This window comes from Cyclopterus lumpus, chromosome 10, assembly GCF_009769545.1.
Source record: "Cyclopterus lumpus isolate fCycLum1 chromosome 10, fCycLum1.pri, whole genome shotgun sequence".
Taxonomy (NCBI): Eukaryota; Metazoa; Chordata; class Actinopteri; order Perciformes; family Cyclopteridae; genus Cyclopterus; species Cyclopterus lumpus.
In genome coordinates, this window is record NC_046975.1 from 4907685 (window position 1) to 4920651 (window position 12967).

The 12967-nt window shown below is 40.7% G+C and overlaps 35 non-coding genes across 35 annotated transcripts; all 35 read left to right on the forward strand.

Moving 5' to 3' along the window:
* The first annotated feature begins 73 nt into the window (after positions 1-73).
* On the forward strand, positions 74-145 carry trnap-ugg. The gene has a single exon. It is a non-coding gene; the product is annotated as a tRNA-Pro (tRNA).
* A 1214-nt stretch (positions 146-1359) lies between these two features.
* trnap-ugg lies at positions 1360-1431 on the forward strand. Its single transcript has one exon. It is a non-coding gene; the product is annotated as a tRNA-Pro (tRNA).
* A 233-nt stretch (positions 1432-1664) lies between these two features.
* Positions 1665-1736, forward strand: trnap-ugg. The gene has a single exon. It is a non-coding gene; the product is annotated as a tRNA-Pro (tRNA).
* Positions 1737-1972: 236 nt separating this feature from the next.
* trnap-ugg lies at positions 1973-2044 on the forward strand. The gene has a single exon. It is a non-coding gene; the product is annotated as a tRNA-Pro (tRNA).
* Positions 2045-2277: 233 nt separating this feature from the next.
* trnap-ugg lies at positions 2278-2349 on the forward strand. The gene has a single exon. It is a non-coding gene; the product is annotated as a tRNA-Pro (tRNA).
* A 237-nt stretch (positions 2350-2586) lies between these two features.
* On the forward strand, positions 2587-2658 carry trnap-ugg. Its single transcript has one exon. It is a non-coding gene; the product is annotated as a tRNA-Pro (tRNA).
* A 237-nt stretch (positions 2659-2895) lies between these two features.
* trnap-ugg lies at positions 2896-2967 on the forward strand. The gene has a single exon. It is a non-coding gene; the product is annotated as a tRNA-Pro (tRNA).
* A 237-nt stretch (positions 2968-3204) lies between these two features.
* On the forward strand, positions 3205-3276 carry trnap-ugg. The gene has a single exon. It is a non-coding gene; the product is annotated as a tRNA-Pro (tRNA).
* A 541-nt stretch (positions 3277-3817) lies between these two features.
* Positions 3818-3889, forward strand: trnap-ugg. The gene has a single exon. It is a non-coding gene; the product is annotated as a tRNA-Pro (tRNA).
* A 233-nt stretch (positions 3890-4122) lies between these two features.
* trnap-ugg lies at positions 4123-4194 on the forward strand. Its single transcript has one exon. It is a non-coding gene; the product is annotated as a tRNA-Pro (tRNA).
* Positions 4195-4431: 237 nt separating this feature from the next.
* trnap-ugg lies at positions 4432-4503 on the forward strand. Its single transcript has one exon. It is a non-coding gene; the product is annotated as a tRNA-Pro (tRNA).
* Positions 4504-5354: 851 nt separating this feature from the next.
* On the forward strand, positions 5355-5426 carry trnap-ugg. Its single transcript has one exon. It is a non-coding gene; the product is annotated as a tRNA-Pro (tRNA).
* A 236-nt stretch (positions 5427-5662) lies between these two features.
* trnap-ugg lies at positions 5663-5734 on the forward strand. Its single transcript has one exon. It is a non-coding gene; the product is annotated as a tRNA-Pro (tRNA).
* A 239-nt stretch (positions 5735-5973) lies between these two features.
* trnap-ugg lies at positions 5974-6045 on the forward strand. Its single transcript has one exon. It is a non-coding gene; the product is annotated as a tRNA-Pro (tRNA).
* Positions 6046-6281: 236 nt separating this feature from the next.
* On the forward strand, positions 6282-6353 carry trnap-ugg. The gene has a single exon. It is a non-coding gene; the product is annotated as a tRNA-Pro (tRNA).
* Positions 6354-6592: 239 nt separating this feature from the next.
* trnap-ugg lies at positions 6593-6664 on the forward strand. Its single transcript has one exon. It is a non-coding gene; the product is annotated as a tRNA-Pro (tRNA).
* Positions 6665-6901: 237 nt separating this feature from the next.
* On the forward strand, positions 6902-6973 carry trnap-ugg. The gene has a single exon. It is a non-coding gene; the product is annotated as a tRNA-Pro (tRNA).
* A 284-nt stretch (positions 6974-7257) lies between these two features.
* trnap-ugg lies at positions 7258-7329 on the forward strand. The gene has a single exon. It is a non-coding gene; the product is annotated as a tRNA-Pro (tRNA).
* A 239-nt stretch (positions 7330-7568) lies between these two features.
* Positions 7569-7640, forward strand: trnap-ugg. The gene has a single exon. It is a non-coding gene; the product is annotated as a tRNA-Pro (tRNA).
* Positions 7641-7875: 235 nt separating this feature from the next.
* On the forward strand, positions 7876-7947 carry trnap-ugg. The gene has a single exon. It is a non-coding gene; the product is annotated as a tRNA-Pro (tRNA).
* Positions 7948-8184: 237 nt separating this feature from the next.
* On the forward strand, positions 8185-8256 carry trnap-ugg. The gene has a single exon. It is a non-coding gene; the product is annotated as a tRNA-Pro (tRNA).
* A 236-nt stretch (positions 8257-8492) lies between these two features.
* trnap-ugg lies at positions 8493-8564 on the forward strand. The gene has a single exon. It is a non-coding gene; the product is annotated as a tRNA-Pro (tRNA).
* Positions 8565-9112: 548 nt separating this feature from the next.
* trnap-ugg lies at positions 9113-9184 on the forward strand. The gene has a single exon. It is a non-coding gene; the product is annotated as a tRNA-Pro (tRNA).
* A 236-nt stretch (positions 9185-9420) lies between these two features.
* trnap-ugg lies at positions 9421-9492 on the forward strand. The gene has a single exon. It is a non-coding gene; the product is annotated as a tRNA-Pro (tRNA).
* Positions 9493-9729: 237 nt separating this feature from the next.
* Positions 9730-9801, forward strand: trnap-ugg. The gene has a single exon. It is a non-coding gene; the product is annotated as a tRNA-Pro (tRNA).
* A 241-nt stretch (positions 9802-10042) lies between these two features.
* On the forward strand, positions 10043-10114 carry trnap-ugg. The gene has a single exon. It is a non-coding gene; the product is annotated as a tRNA-Pro (tRNA).
* Positions 10115-10348: 234 nt separating this feature from the next.
* Positions 10349-10420, forward strand: trnap-ugg. The gene has a single exon. It is a non-coding gene; the product is annotated as a tRNA-Pro (tRNA).
* A 239-nt stretch (positions 10421-10659) lies between these two features.
* On the forward strand, positions 10660-10731 carry trnap-ugg. The gene has a single exon. It is a non-coding gene; the product is annotated as a tRNA-Pro (tRNA).
* Positions 10732-10969: 238 nt separating this feature from the next.
* Positions 10970-11041, forward strand: trnap-ugg. Its single transcript has one exon. It is a non-coding gene; the product is annotated as a tRNA-Pro (tRNA).
* A 233-nt stretch (positions 11042-11274) lies between these two features.
* Positions 11275-11346, forward strand: trnap-ugg. Its single transcript has one exon. It is a non-coding gene; the product is annotated as a tRNA-Pro (tRNA).
* A 234-nt stretch (positions 11347-11580) lies between these two features.
* trnap-ugg lies at positions 11581-11652 on the forward strand. Its single transcript has one exon. It is a non-coding gene; the product is annotated as a tRNA-Pro (tRNA).
* A 237-nt stretch (positions 11653-11889) lies between these two features.
* On the forward strand, positions 11890-11961 carry trnap-ugg. The gene has a single exon. It is a non-coding gene; the product is annotated as a tRNA-Pro (tRNA).
* A 233-nt stretch (positions 11962-12194) lies between these two features.
* trnap-ugg lies at positions 12195-12266 on the forward strand. Its single transcript has one exon. It is a non-coding gene; the product is annotated as a tRNA-Pro (tRNA).
* A 217-nt stretch (positions 12267-12483) lies between these two features.
* Positions 12484-12555, forward strand: trnap-ugg. The gene has a single exon. It is a non-coding gene; the product is annotated as a tRNA-Pro (tRNA).
* Positions 12556-12790: 235 nt separating this feature from the next.
* trnap-ugg lies at positions 12791-12862 on the forward strand. The gene has a single exon. It is a non-coding gene; the product is annotated as a tRNA-Pro (tRNA).
* The last annotated feature ends 105 nt before the right edge of the window (positions 12863-12967 follow it).

Below are 12967 nucleotides of genomic sequence, written 5' to 3' on the forward strand. Positions count from 1 at the left end.
ATGTTGACTCATTACACGTCACTGACAATGGACGATTTCGTCAGGCAGACATTAAAGAAAGAGACCTTTTATTGGCTCGTTGGTCTAGGGGTATGATTCTCGCTTTGGGTGCGAGAGGTCCCGGGTTCAAATCCCGGACGAGCCCAACAGTGAATTTAGCTAATGTAGACTGTTTATTTATGTGGGTGAAAAAACATAGAAATGTGTCATTGACAATTTAGATCAACGTAGTGGCAATAGCTGTATTGTCGGTCTCTACCAAAAATGTAACTGGTACTTGGATGAAAACACAACATTTCTTTTTACAAGACATGTTGACTCATTACACGTCACTGACAATGGACGATTTCGTCAGGCAGACATTAAAGAAAGAGACCTTTTATTGGCTCGTTGGTCTAGGGGTATGATTCTCGCTTTGGGTGCGAGAGGTCCCCGATTCAAATCCCGGACGAGCCCAACAGTAAATTTGGCTAATGTAGACTGTTTATTTATGTGGGTGAAAACACATAAAATATTTAATTGACAATTTAGACAACGTAGTGGCGATAGCTGTATTGTCGCTCTGTACCAAAAATGTAACTGGTACTTGGATGAAAACACAACTTTTCTTTTTACAAGACATGTTGACTCATTACACGTCACTGACAATGGACGATTTCGTCAGGCAGACATTAAAGAAAGAGACCTTTTATTGGCTTGTTGGTCTAGGGGTATGATTCTCGCTTTGGGTGCGAGAGGTCCCGGGTTCAAATCCCGGACGAGCCCAACAGTAAATTTGGGTGAGAGAGGTCCCGGGTTCAAATCCCGGACGAGCCCAACAGTGAATTTGGCTAATGTAGACTGTTTATTTATGTGGGTGAAAACACATAAAATATTTAATTGACAATTTAGACAACGTAGTGGCAATAGCTGTATAGTCGGACTCTAAAATGTAACTGGTACTTGGATGAAAACACAACTTTTCTTTTTACAAGACATGTTGACTCATTACACGTCACTGACAATGGACGATTTCGTCAGGCAGACATTAAAGAAAGAGACCTTTTATTGGCTCGTTGGTCTAGGTGTATGATTCTCGCTTTGGGTGCGAGAGGTCCCGGGTTCAAATCCCGGACAAGCCCAACAGTAAATTTGGCTAATGTAGACTGTTTAATTATGTGGGTGAAAAAACATAGAAATGTGTCATTGACAATTTAGTCAACGTAGTGGCAATAGCTGTATTGTCGGTCTCTACCAAAAATGTAACTGGTACTTGGATGAAAACACAACATTTCTTTTTACAAGACATGTTGACTCATTACACGTCACTGACAATGGACGATTTCGTCAGGCAGACATTAAAGAAAGAGACCTTTTATTGGCTCGTTGGTCTAGGGGTATGATTCTCGCTTTGGGTGCGAGAGGTCCCGGGTTCAAATCCCGGACGAGCCCAACAGTGAATTTGGCTAATGTAGACTGTTTATTAATGTGGGTGAAAACACATAAAATGTTTAATTGACAATTTAGACAACGTAGTGGCAATAGCTGTATTGTCGGTCTCTAAAATGTAACTGGTACTTGGATGAAAACACAACATTTCTTTTTACAAGACATGTTGACTCATTACACGTCACTGACAATGGACGATTTCGTCAGGCAGACATTAAAGAAAGAGACCTTTTATTGGCTCGTTGGTCTAGGGGTATGATTCTCGCTTTGGGTGCGAGAGGTCCCGGGTTCAAATCCCGGACGAGCCCAACAGTAAATTTGGCTAATGTAGACTGTTTATTTATGTGGGTGAAAACACATAGAAATGTGTAATTGACAATTTAGACAACGTAGTGGCAATAGCTGTATTGTCGGTCTCTACAAATGTAACTGGTACTTGGATGAAAACACAACATTTTCTTTTTACAAGACATGTTGACTCATTACACGTCACTGACAATGGACGATTTCGTCAGGCAGACATTAAAGAAAGAGACCTTTTATTGGCTCGTTGGTCTAGGGGTATGATTCTCGCTTTGGGTGCGAGAGGTCCCGGGTTCAAATCCCGGACGAGCCCAACAGTGAATTTGGCTAATGTAGACTGTTTATTTATGTGGGTGAAAACACATAAAATGTTTAATTGACAATTTAGACAACGTAGTGGCAATAGCTGTATTGTCGGTCTCTAAAATGTAACTGGTACTTGGATGAAAACACAACTTTTCTTTTTACAAGACATGTTGACTCATTACACGTCACTGACAATGGACGATTTCGTCAGGCAGACATTAAAGAAAGAGACCTTTTATTGGCTCGTTGGTCTAGGGGTATGATTCTCGCTTTGGGTGCGAGAGGTCCCGGGTTCAAATCCCGGACGAGCCCAACAGTGAATTTGGCTAATGTAGACTGTTTATTTATGTGGGTGAAAAAACATAGAAATGTGTCATTGAAAATTTAGTCAACGTAGTGGCAATAGCTGTATTGTCGGTCTCTACCAAAAATGTAACTGGTTCTTGGATGAAAACACAACATTTCTTTTACAAGACATGTTGACTCATTACACGTCACTGACAATGGACGATTTCGTCAGGCAGACATTAAAGAAAGAGACCTTTTATTGGCTCGTTGGTCTAGGGGTATGATTCTCGCTTTGGGTGCGAGAGGTCCCGGGTTCAAATCCCGGACGAGCCCAACAGTAAATTTGGCTAATGTAGACTGTTTATTTATGTGGGTGAAAACACATAAAATATTTAATTGACAATTTAGACAACGTAGTGGCGATAGCTGTATTGTCGGTCTCTACCAAAAATGTAACTGGTTCTTGGATGAAAACACAACTTTTCTTTTTACAAGACATGTTGACTCATTACACGTCACTGACAATGGACGATTTCGTCAGGCAGACATTAAAGAAAGAGACCTTTTATTGGCTCGTTGGTCTAGGGGTATGATTCTCGCTTTGGGTGCGAGAGGTCCCGGGTTCAAATCCCGGACGAGCCCAACAGTGAATTTAGCTAATGTAGACTGTTTATTTATGTGGGTGAAAACACTTAAAATGTTTAATTGACAATTTAGACAACGTAGTGGCGATAGCTGTATTGTCGCTCTGTACCAAAAATGTAACTGGTACTTGGATGAAAACACAACATTTCTTTTTACAAGACATGTTGACTCATTACACGTCACTGACAATGGACGATTTCGTCAGGCAGACATTAAAGAAAGAGACCTTTTATTGGCTCGTTGGTCTAGGGGTATGATTCTCGCTTTGGGTGCGAGAGGTCCCGGGTTCAAATCCCGGACGAGCCCAACAGTGAATTTGGCTAATGTAGACTGTTTATTAATGTGGGTGAAAACACATAAAATGTTTAATTGACAATTTAGACAACGTAGTGGCAATAGCTGTATTGTCGGTCTCTAAAATGTAACTGGTACTTGGATGAAAACACAACTTTTCTTTTTTACAAGACATGTTGACTCATTACACGTCACTGAAAATGGATGATTTCGTCAGGCAGACATTAAAGAAAGAGACCTTTTATTGGCTCGTTGGTCTAGGGGTATGATTCTCGCTTTGGGTGCGAGAGGTCCCCGATTCAAATCCCGGACGAGCCCAACAGTAAATTTGGCTAATGTAGACTGTTTATTTATGTGGGTGAAAACACATAAAATATTTAATTGACAATTTAGACAACGTAGTGGCAATAGCTGTATTGTCGGTCTCTACAAAATGTAACTGGTACTTGGATGAAAACACAACTTTTCTTTTTACAAGACATGTTGACTCATTACACGTCACTGACAATGGACGATTTCGTCAGGCAGACATTAAAGAAAGAGACCTTTTATTGGCTCGTTGGTCTAGGGGTATGATTCTCGCTTTGGGTGCGAGAGGTCCCGGGTTCAAATCCCGGACGAGCCCAACAGTAAATTTGGCTAATGTAGACTGTTTATTTATGTGGGTGAAAACACATAAAATGTTTAATTGACAATTTAGACAACGTAGTGGCAATAGCTGTATTGTCGGTCTCTAAAATGTAACTGGTACTTGGATGAAAACACAACTTTTCTTTTTACAAGACATGTTGACTCATTACACGTCACTGACAATGGACGATTTCGTCAGGCAGACATTAAAGAAAGAGACCTTTTATTGGCTCGTTGGTCTAGGGGTATGATTCTCGCTTTGGGTGCGAGAGGTCCCGGGTTCAAATCCCGGACGAGCCCAACAGTAAATTTGGCTAATGTAGACTGTTTATTTATGTGGGTGAAAAAACATAGAAATGTGTCATTGAAAATTTAGTCAACGTAGTGGCAATAGCTGTATTGTCGGTCTCTACCAAAAATGTAACTGGTTCTTGGATGAAAACACAACATTTCTTTTACAAGACATGTTGACTCATTACACGTCACTGACAATGGACGATTTCGTCAGGCAGACATTAAAGAAAGAGACCTTTTATTGGCTCGTTGGTCTAGGGGTATGATTCTCGCTTTGGGTGCGAGAGGTCCCGGGTTCAAATCCCGGACGAGCCCAACAGTGAATTTGTCTAATGTAGACTGTTTATTTATGTGGGTGAAAACACATAAAATATTTAATTGACAATTTAGACAACGTAGTGGCGATAGCTGTATTGTCGGTCTCTAAAATGTAACTGGTACTTGGATGAAAACACAACTTTTCTTTTTACAAGACATGTTGACTCATTACACGTCACTGACAATGGACGATTTCGTCAGGCAGACATTAAAGAAAGAGACCTTTTATTGGCTCGTTGGTCTAGGGGTATGATTCTCGCTTTGGGTGCGAGAGGTCTCGGGTTCAAATCCCGGATGAGCCCAACAGTGAATTTGGCTAATGGAGACTGTTTATTTATGTGGGTGAAAACACATAAAATGTTTAATTGACAATTTAGACAACGTAGTGGCGATAGCTGTATTGTCGGCTCTGTACCAAAAATGTAACTGGTACTTGGATGAAAACACAACTTTTCTTTTTACAAGACATGTTGACTCATTACACGTCACTGACAATGGACGATTTCGTCAGGCAGACATTAAAGAAAGAGACCTTTTATTGGCTCGTTGGTCTAGGGGTATGATTCTCGCTTTGGGTGCGAGAGGTCTCGGGTTCAAATCCCGGATGAGCCCAACAGTGAATTTGGCTAATGGAGACTGTTTATTTATGTGGGTGAAAACACATAAAATGTTTAATTGACAATTTAGACAACGTAGTGGCAATAGCTGTATTGTCGCTCTCTACAAAATGTAACTGGTACTTGGATGAAAACACAACATTTTCTTTTTACAAGACATGTTGACTCATTACACGTCACTGACAATGGACGATTTCGTCAGGCAGACATTAAAGAAAGAGACCTTTTATTGGCTCGTTGGTCTAGGGGTATGATTCTCGCTTTGGGTGCGAGAGGTCCCGGGTTCAAATCCCGGACGAGCCCAACAGTAAATTTGGCTAATGTAGACTGTTTATTTATGTGGGTGAAAACACATAAAATGTTTAATTGACAATTTAGACAACGTAGTGGCAATAGCTGTATTGTCGGTCTCTACCAAAATGTAACTGGTACTTGGATGAAAACACAACTTTTCTTTTTACAAGACATGTTGACTCATTACACGTCACTGACAATGGACGATTTCGTCAGGCAGACATTAAAGAAAGAGACCTTTTATTGGCTCGTTGGTCTAGGGGTATGATTCTCGCTTTGGGTGCGAGAGGTCCCGGGTTCAAATCCCGGACGAGCCCAACAGTAAATTTGGCTAATGTAGACTGTTTATTTATGTGGGTGAAAAAACATAGAAATGTGTCATTGACAATTTAGTCAACGTAGTGGCAATAGCTGTATTGTCGGTCTCTACCAAAAATGTAACTGGTTACTTGGATGAAAACACAACATTTCTTTTTACAAGACATGTTGACTCATTACACGTCACTGACAATGGACGATTTCGTCAGGCAGACATTAAAGAAAGAGACCTTTTATTGGCTCGTTGGTCTAGGGGTATGATTCTCGCTTTGGGTGCGAGAGGTCCCGGGTTCAAATCCCGGACGAGCCCAACAGTAAATTTGGCTAATGTAGACTGTTTATTTATGTGGGTGAAAACACATAAAATGTTTAATTGACAATTTAGTACAACGTAGTGGCAATAGCTGTATTGTCGGTCTCTACAAAATGTAACTGGTACTTGGATGAAAACACAACTTTTCTTTTTACAAGACATGTTGACTCATTACACGTCACTGACAATGGACGATTTCGTCAGGCAGACATTAAAGAAAGAGACCTTTTATTGGCTCGTTGGTCTAGGGGTATGATTCTCGCTTTGGGTGCGAGAGGTCCCGGGTTCAAATCCCGGACGAGCCCAACAGTGAATTTGGCTAATGTAGACTGTTTATTTATGTGGGTGAAAAAACATAGAAATGTGTCATTGACAATTTAGTACAACGTAGTGGCAATAGCTGTATTGTCGGTCTCTACCAAAAATGTAACTGGTTACTTGGATGAAAACACAACATTTCTTTTACAAGACATGTTGACTCATTACACGTCACTGACAATGGACGATTTCGTCAGGCAGACATTAAAGAAAGAGACCTTTTATTGGCTCGTTGGTCTAGGGGTATGATTCTCGCTTTGGGTGCGAGAGGTCCCGGGTTCAAATCCCGGACGAGCCCAACAGTAAATTTGGCTAATGTAGACTGTTTATTTATGTGGGTGAAAACACATAAAATATTTAATTGGCAATTTAGACAACGTAGTGGCGATAGCTGTATTGTCGCTCTCTACCAAAAATTTAACTGGTTCTTGGATGAAAACACAACTTTTCTTTTTACAAGACATGTTGACTCATTACACGTCACTGACAATGGACGATTTCGTCAGGCAGACATTAAAGAAAGAGACTTTTTATTGGCTCGTTGGTCTAGGGGTATGATTCTCGCTTTGGGTGCGAGAGGTCCCGGGTTCAAATCCCGGACGAGCCCAACAGTAAATTTGGGTGCGAGAGGTCCCGGGTTCAAATCCCGGACGAGCCCAACAGTAAATTTGGCTAATGTAGACTGTTTATTTATGTGGGTGAAAACACATAAAATATTTAATTGACAATTTAGACAACGTAGTGGCAATAGCTGTATAGTCGGACTCTAAAATGTAACTGGTACTTGGATGAAAACACAACTTTTCTTTTTACAAGACATGTTGACTCATTACACGTCACTGACAATGGACGATTTCGTCAGGCAGACATTAAAGAAAGAGACCTTTTATTGGCTCGTTGGTCTAGGGGTATGATTCTCGCTTTGGGTGCGAGAGGTCCCGGGTTCAAATCCCGGACGAGCCCAACAGTAAATTTGGCTAATGTAGACTGTTTATTTATGTGGGTGAAAAAACATAGAAATGTGTCATTGAAAATTTCAGTCAACGTAGTGGCAAGAGCTGTATTGTCGGTCTCTACCAAAAATGTAACTGGTACTTGGATGAAAACACAACATTTCTTTTTACAAGACATGTTGACTCATTACACGTCACTGACAATGGACGATTTCGTCAGGCAGACATTAAAGAAAGAGACCTTTTATTGGCTCGTTGGTCTAGGGGTATGATTCTCGCTTTGGGTGCGAGAGGTCCCGGGTTCAAATCCCGGACGAGCCCAACAGTGAATTTAGCTAATGTAGACTGTTTATTTATGTGGGTGAAAACACATAAAATGTTTAATTGACAATTTAGACAACGTAGTGGCAATAGCTGTATTGTCGGTCTCTACAAAATGTAACTGGTACTTGGATGAAAACACAACATTTCTTTTTACAAGACATGTTGACTCATTACACGTCACTGACAATGGACGATTTCGTCAGGCAGACATTAAAGAAAGAGACCTTTTATTGGCTCGTTGGTCTAGGGGTATGATTCTCGCTTTGGGTGCGAGAGGTCCCGGGTTCAAATCCCGGACGAGCCCAACAGTAAATTTGGCTAATGTAGACTGTTTATTTATGTGGGTGAAAACACATAGAAATGTGTAATTGACAATTTAGTACAACGTAGTGGCAATAGCTGTATTGTCGGTCTCTACAAAATGTAACTGGTACTTGGATGAAAACACAACTTTTCTTTTTACAAGACATGTTGACTCATTACACGTCACTGACAATGGACGATTTCGTCAGGCAGACATTAAAGAAAGAGACCTTTTATTGGCTCGTTGGTCTAGGGGTATGATTCTCGCTTTGGGTGCGAGAGGTCCCGGGTTCAAATCCCGGACGAGCCCAACAGTGAATTTGGCTAATGTAGACTGTTTATTTATGTGGGTGAAAACACATAAAATGTTTAATTGACAATTTAGACAACGTAGTGGCGAATAGCTGTATTGTCGGTCTCTACAAAATGTAACTGGTACTTGGATGAAAACACAACTTTTCTTTTTACAAGACATGTTGACTCATTACACGTCACTGACAATGGACGATTTCGTCAGGCAGACATTAAAGAAAGAGACCTTTTATTGGCTCGTTGGTCTAGGGGTATGATTCTCGCTTTGGGTGCGAGAGGTCCCGGGTTCAAATCCCGGACGAGCCCAACAGTGAATTTGGCTAATGTAGACTGTTTATTTATGTGGGTGAAAAAACATAGAAATGTGTCATTGAAAATTTAGTACAACGTAGTGGCAATAGCTGTATTGTCGGTCTCTACCAAAAATGTAACTGGTTACTTGGATGAAAACACAACATTTCTTTTACAAGACATGTTGACTCATTACACGTCACTGACAATGGACGATTTCGTCAGGCAGACATTAAAGAAAGAGACCTTTTATTGGCTCGTTTGTCTAGGGGTATGATTCTCGCTTTGGGTGCGAGAGGTCCCGGGTTCAAATCCCGGACGAGCCCAACAGTGAAATTTGGCTAATGTAGACTGTTTATTTATGTGGGTGAAAACACATAAAATGTTTAATTGACAATTTAGACAACGTAGTGGCAATAGCTGTATTGTCGGTCTCTACAAAATGTAACTGGTACTTGGATGAAAACACAACATTTTCTTTTTACAAGACATGTTGACTCATTACACGTCACTGACAATGGACGATTTCGTCAGGCAGACATTAAAGAAAGAGACCTTTTATTGGCTCGTTGGTCTAGGGGTATGATTCTCGCTTTGGGTGCGAGAGGTCCCGGGTTCAAATCCCGGACGAGCCCAACAGTGAATTTAGCTAATGTAGACTGTTTATTTATGTGGGTGAAAACACTTAAAATAGTTTAATTGACAATTTAGACAACGTAGTGGCGATAGCTGTATTGTCGGTCTCTACAAAATGTAACTGGTACTTGGATGAAAACACAACTTTTCTTTTTACAAGACATGTTGACTCATTACACGTCACTGACAATGGACGATTTCGTCAGGCAGACATTAAAGAAAGAGACCTTTTATTGGCTCGTTGGTCTAGGGGTATGATTCTCGCTTTGGGTGCGAGAGGTCCCGGGTTCAAATCCCGGACGAGCCCAACAGTAAATTTGGCTAATGTAGACTGTTTATTTATGTGGGTGAAAACACATAAAATATTTAATTGACAATTTAGACAACGTAGTGGCAATAGCTGTATTGTCGGTCTCTACCAAAAATGTAACTGGTTCTTGGATGAAAACACAACATTTCTTTTTACAAGACATGTTGACTCATTACACGTCACTGACAATGGACGATTTCGTCAGGCAGACATTAAAGAAAGAGACCTTTTATTGGCTCGTTGGTCTAGGGGTATGATTCTCGCTTTGGGTGCGAGAGGTCCCGGGTTCAAATCCCGGACGAGCCCAACAGTAAATTTGGCTAATGTAGACTGTTTATTTATGTGGGTGAAAACACATAGAAATGTGTAATTGACAATTTAGTACAACGTAGTGGCGAATAGCTGTATTGTCGGTCTCTACCAAAAATGTAACTGGTTACTTGGATGAAAACACAACATTTCTTTTTACAAGACATGTTGACTCATTACACGTCACTGACAATGGACGATTTCGTCAGGCAGACATTAAAGAAAGAGACCTTTTATTGGCTCGTTGGTCTAGGGGTATGATTCTCGCTTTGGGTGCGAGAGGTCCCGGGTTCAAATCCCGGACGAGCCCAACAGTGAATTTGGCTAATGTAGACTGTTTATTTATGTGGGTGAAAACACATAAAATATTTAATTGACAATTTAGACAACGTAGTGGCGATAGCTGTATTGTCGGTCTCTAAAAATGTAACTGGTACTTGGATGAAAACACAACTTTTCTTTTTACAAGACATGTTGACTCATTACACGTCACTGACAATGGACGATTTCGTCAGGCAGACATTAAAGAAAGAGACCTTTTATTGGCTCGTTGGTCTAGGGGTATGATTCTCGCTTTGGGTGCGAGAGGTCCCGGGTTCAAATCCCGGACGAGCCCAACAGTAAATTTGGCTAATGTAGACTGTTTATTTATGTGGGTGAAAAAACATAGAAATGTGTCATTGACAATTTAGTACAACGTAGTGGCAATAGCTGTATTGTCGGTCTCTACCAAAAATGTAACTGGTACTTGGATGAAAACACAACATTTCTTTTTACAAGACATGTTGACTCATTACACGTCACTGACAATGGACGATTTCGTCAGGCAGACATTAAAGAAAGAGACCTTTTATTGGCTCGTTGGTCTAGGGGTATGATTCTCGCTTTGGGTGCGAGAGGTCCCGGGTTCAAATCCCGGACGAGCCCAACAGTAAATTTGGCTAATGTAGACTGTTTATTTATGTGGGTGAAAACACATAAAATATTTAATTGACACTTTAGACAACGTAGTGGCGATAGCTGTATTGTCGGTCTCTACCAAAAATGTAACTGGTTCTTGGATGAAAACACAACATTTTCTTTTTACAAGACATGTTGACTCATTACACGTCACTGACAATGGACGATTTCGTCAGGCAGACATTAAAGAAAGAGACCTTTTATTGGCTCGTTGGTCTAGGGGTATGATTCTCGCTTTGGGTGCGAGAGGTCCCGGGTTCAAATCCCGGACGAGCCCAACAGTGAATTTGGCTAATGTAGACTGTTTATTTATGTGGGTGAAAACACATAAAATATTTAATTGACAATTTAGACAACGTAGTGGCGATAGCTGTATTGTCGGTCTCTAAAATGTAACTGGTACTTGGATGAAAACACAACTTTTCTTTTTACAAGACATGTTGACTCATTACACGTCACTGACAATGGACGATTTCGTCAGGCAGACATTAAAGAAAGAGACCTTTTATTGGCTCGTTGGTCTAGGGGTATGATTCTCGCTTTGGGTGCGAGAGGTCCCGGGTTCAAATCCCGGACGAGCCCAACAGTAAATTTGGCTAATGTAGACTGTTTATTTATGTGGGTGAAAAAACATAGAAATGTTTAATTGACAATTTAGACAACGTAGTGGCAATAGCTGTATTGTCGGTCTCTAAAATGTAACTGGTACTTGGATGAAAACACAACTTTTCTTTTTACAAGACATGTTGACTCATTACACGTCACTGACAATGGACGATTTCGTCAGGCAGACATTAAAGAAAGAGACCTTTTATTGGCTCGTTGGTCTAGGGGTATGATTCTCGCTTTGGGTGCGAGAGGTCCCGGGTTCAAATCCCGGACGAGCCCAACAGTAAATTTGGCTAATGTAGACTGTTTATTTATGTGGGTGAAAACACATAAAATATTTAATTGACAATTTAGACAACGTAGTGGCGATAGCTGTATTGTCGGTCTCTACCAAAAATGTAACTGGTACTTGGATGAAAACAAAACTTTTCTTTTTACAAGACATGTTGACTCATTACACGTCACTGACAATGGACGATTTCGTCAGGCAGACATTAAAGAAAGAGACCTTTTATTGGCTCGTTGGTCTAGGGGTATGATTCTCGCTTTGGGTGCGAGAGGTCCCGGGTTCAAATCCCGGACGAGCCCAACAGTGAATTTGGCTAATGTAGACTGTTTATTAATGTGGGTGAAAACACATAAAATGTTTAATTGACAATTTAGACAACGTAGTGGCAATAGCTGTATTGTCGGTCTCTAAAATGTAACTGGTACTTGGATGAAAACACAACATTTCTTTTTACAAGACATGTTGACTCATTACACGTCACTGACAATGGACGATTTCGTCAGGCAGACATTAAAGAAAGAGACCTTTTATTGGCTCGTTGGTCTAGGGGTATGATTCTCGCTTTGGGTGCGAGAGGTCCCGGGTTCAAATCCCGGACGAGCCCAACAGTGAATTTGGCTAATGTAGACTGTTTATTTATGTGGGTGAAAACACATAAAATGTTTAATTGACAATTTAGACAACGTAGTGGCAATAGCTGTATTGTCGGTCTCTAAAATGTAACTGGTACTTGGATGAAAACACAACATTTCTTTTTACAAGACATGTTGACTCATTACACGTCACTGACAATGGACGATTAAAGAAAGAGACCTTTTATTGGCTCGTTGGTCTAGGGGTATGATTCTCGCTTTGGGTGCGAGAGGTCCCGGGTTCAAATCCCGGACGAGCCCAACAGTAAATTTGGCTAATGTAGACTGTTTATTTATGTGGGTGAAAACACATAAAATATTTAATTGACAATTTAGACAACGTAGTGGCGATAGCTGTATTGTCGGTCTCTACAAAATGTAACTGGTACTTGGATGAAAACACAACTTTTCTTTTTACAAGACATGTTGACTCATTACACGTCACTGACAATGGACGATTTCGTCAGGCAGACATTAAAGAAAGAGACCTTTTATTGGCTCGTTGGTCTAGGGGTATGATTCTCGCTTTGGGTGCGAGAGGTCCCGGGTTCAAATCCCGGACGAGCCCAACAGTGAATTTAGCTAATGTAGACTGTTTATTTATGTGGGTGAAAACACTTAAAATGTTTAATTGACAATTTAGACAACGTAGTGGCGATAGCTGTATTGTCGC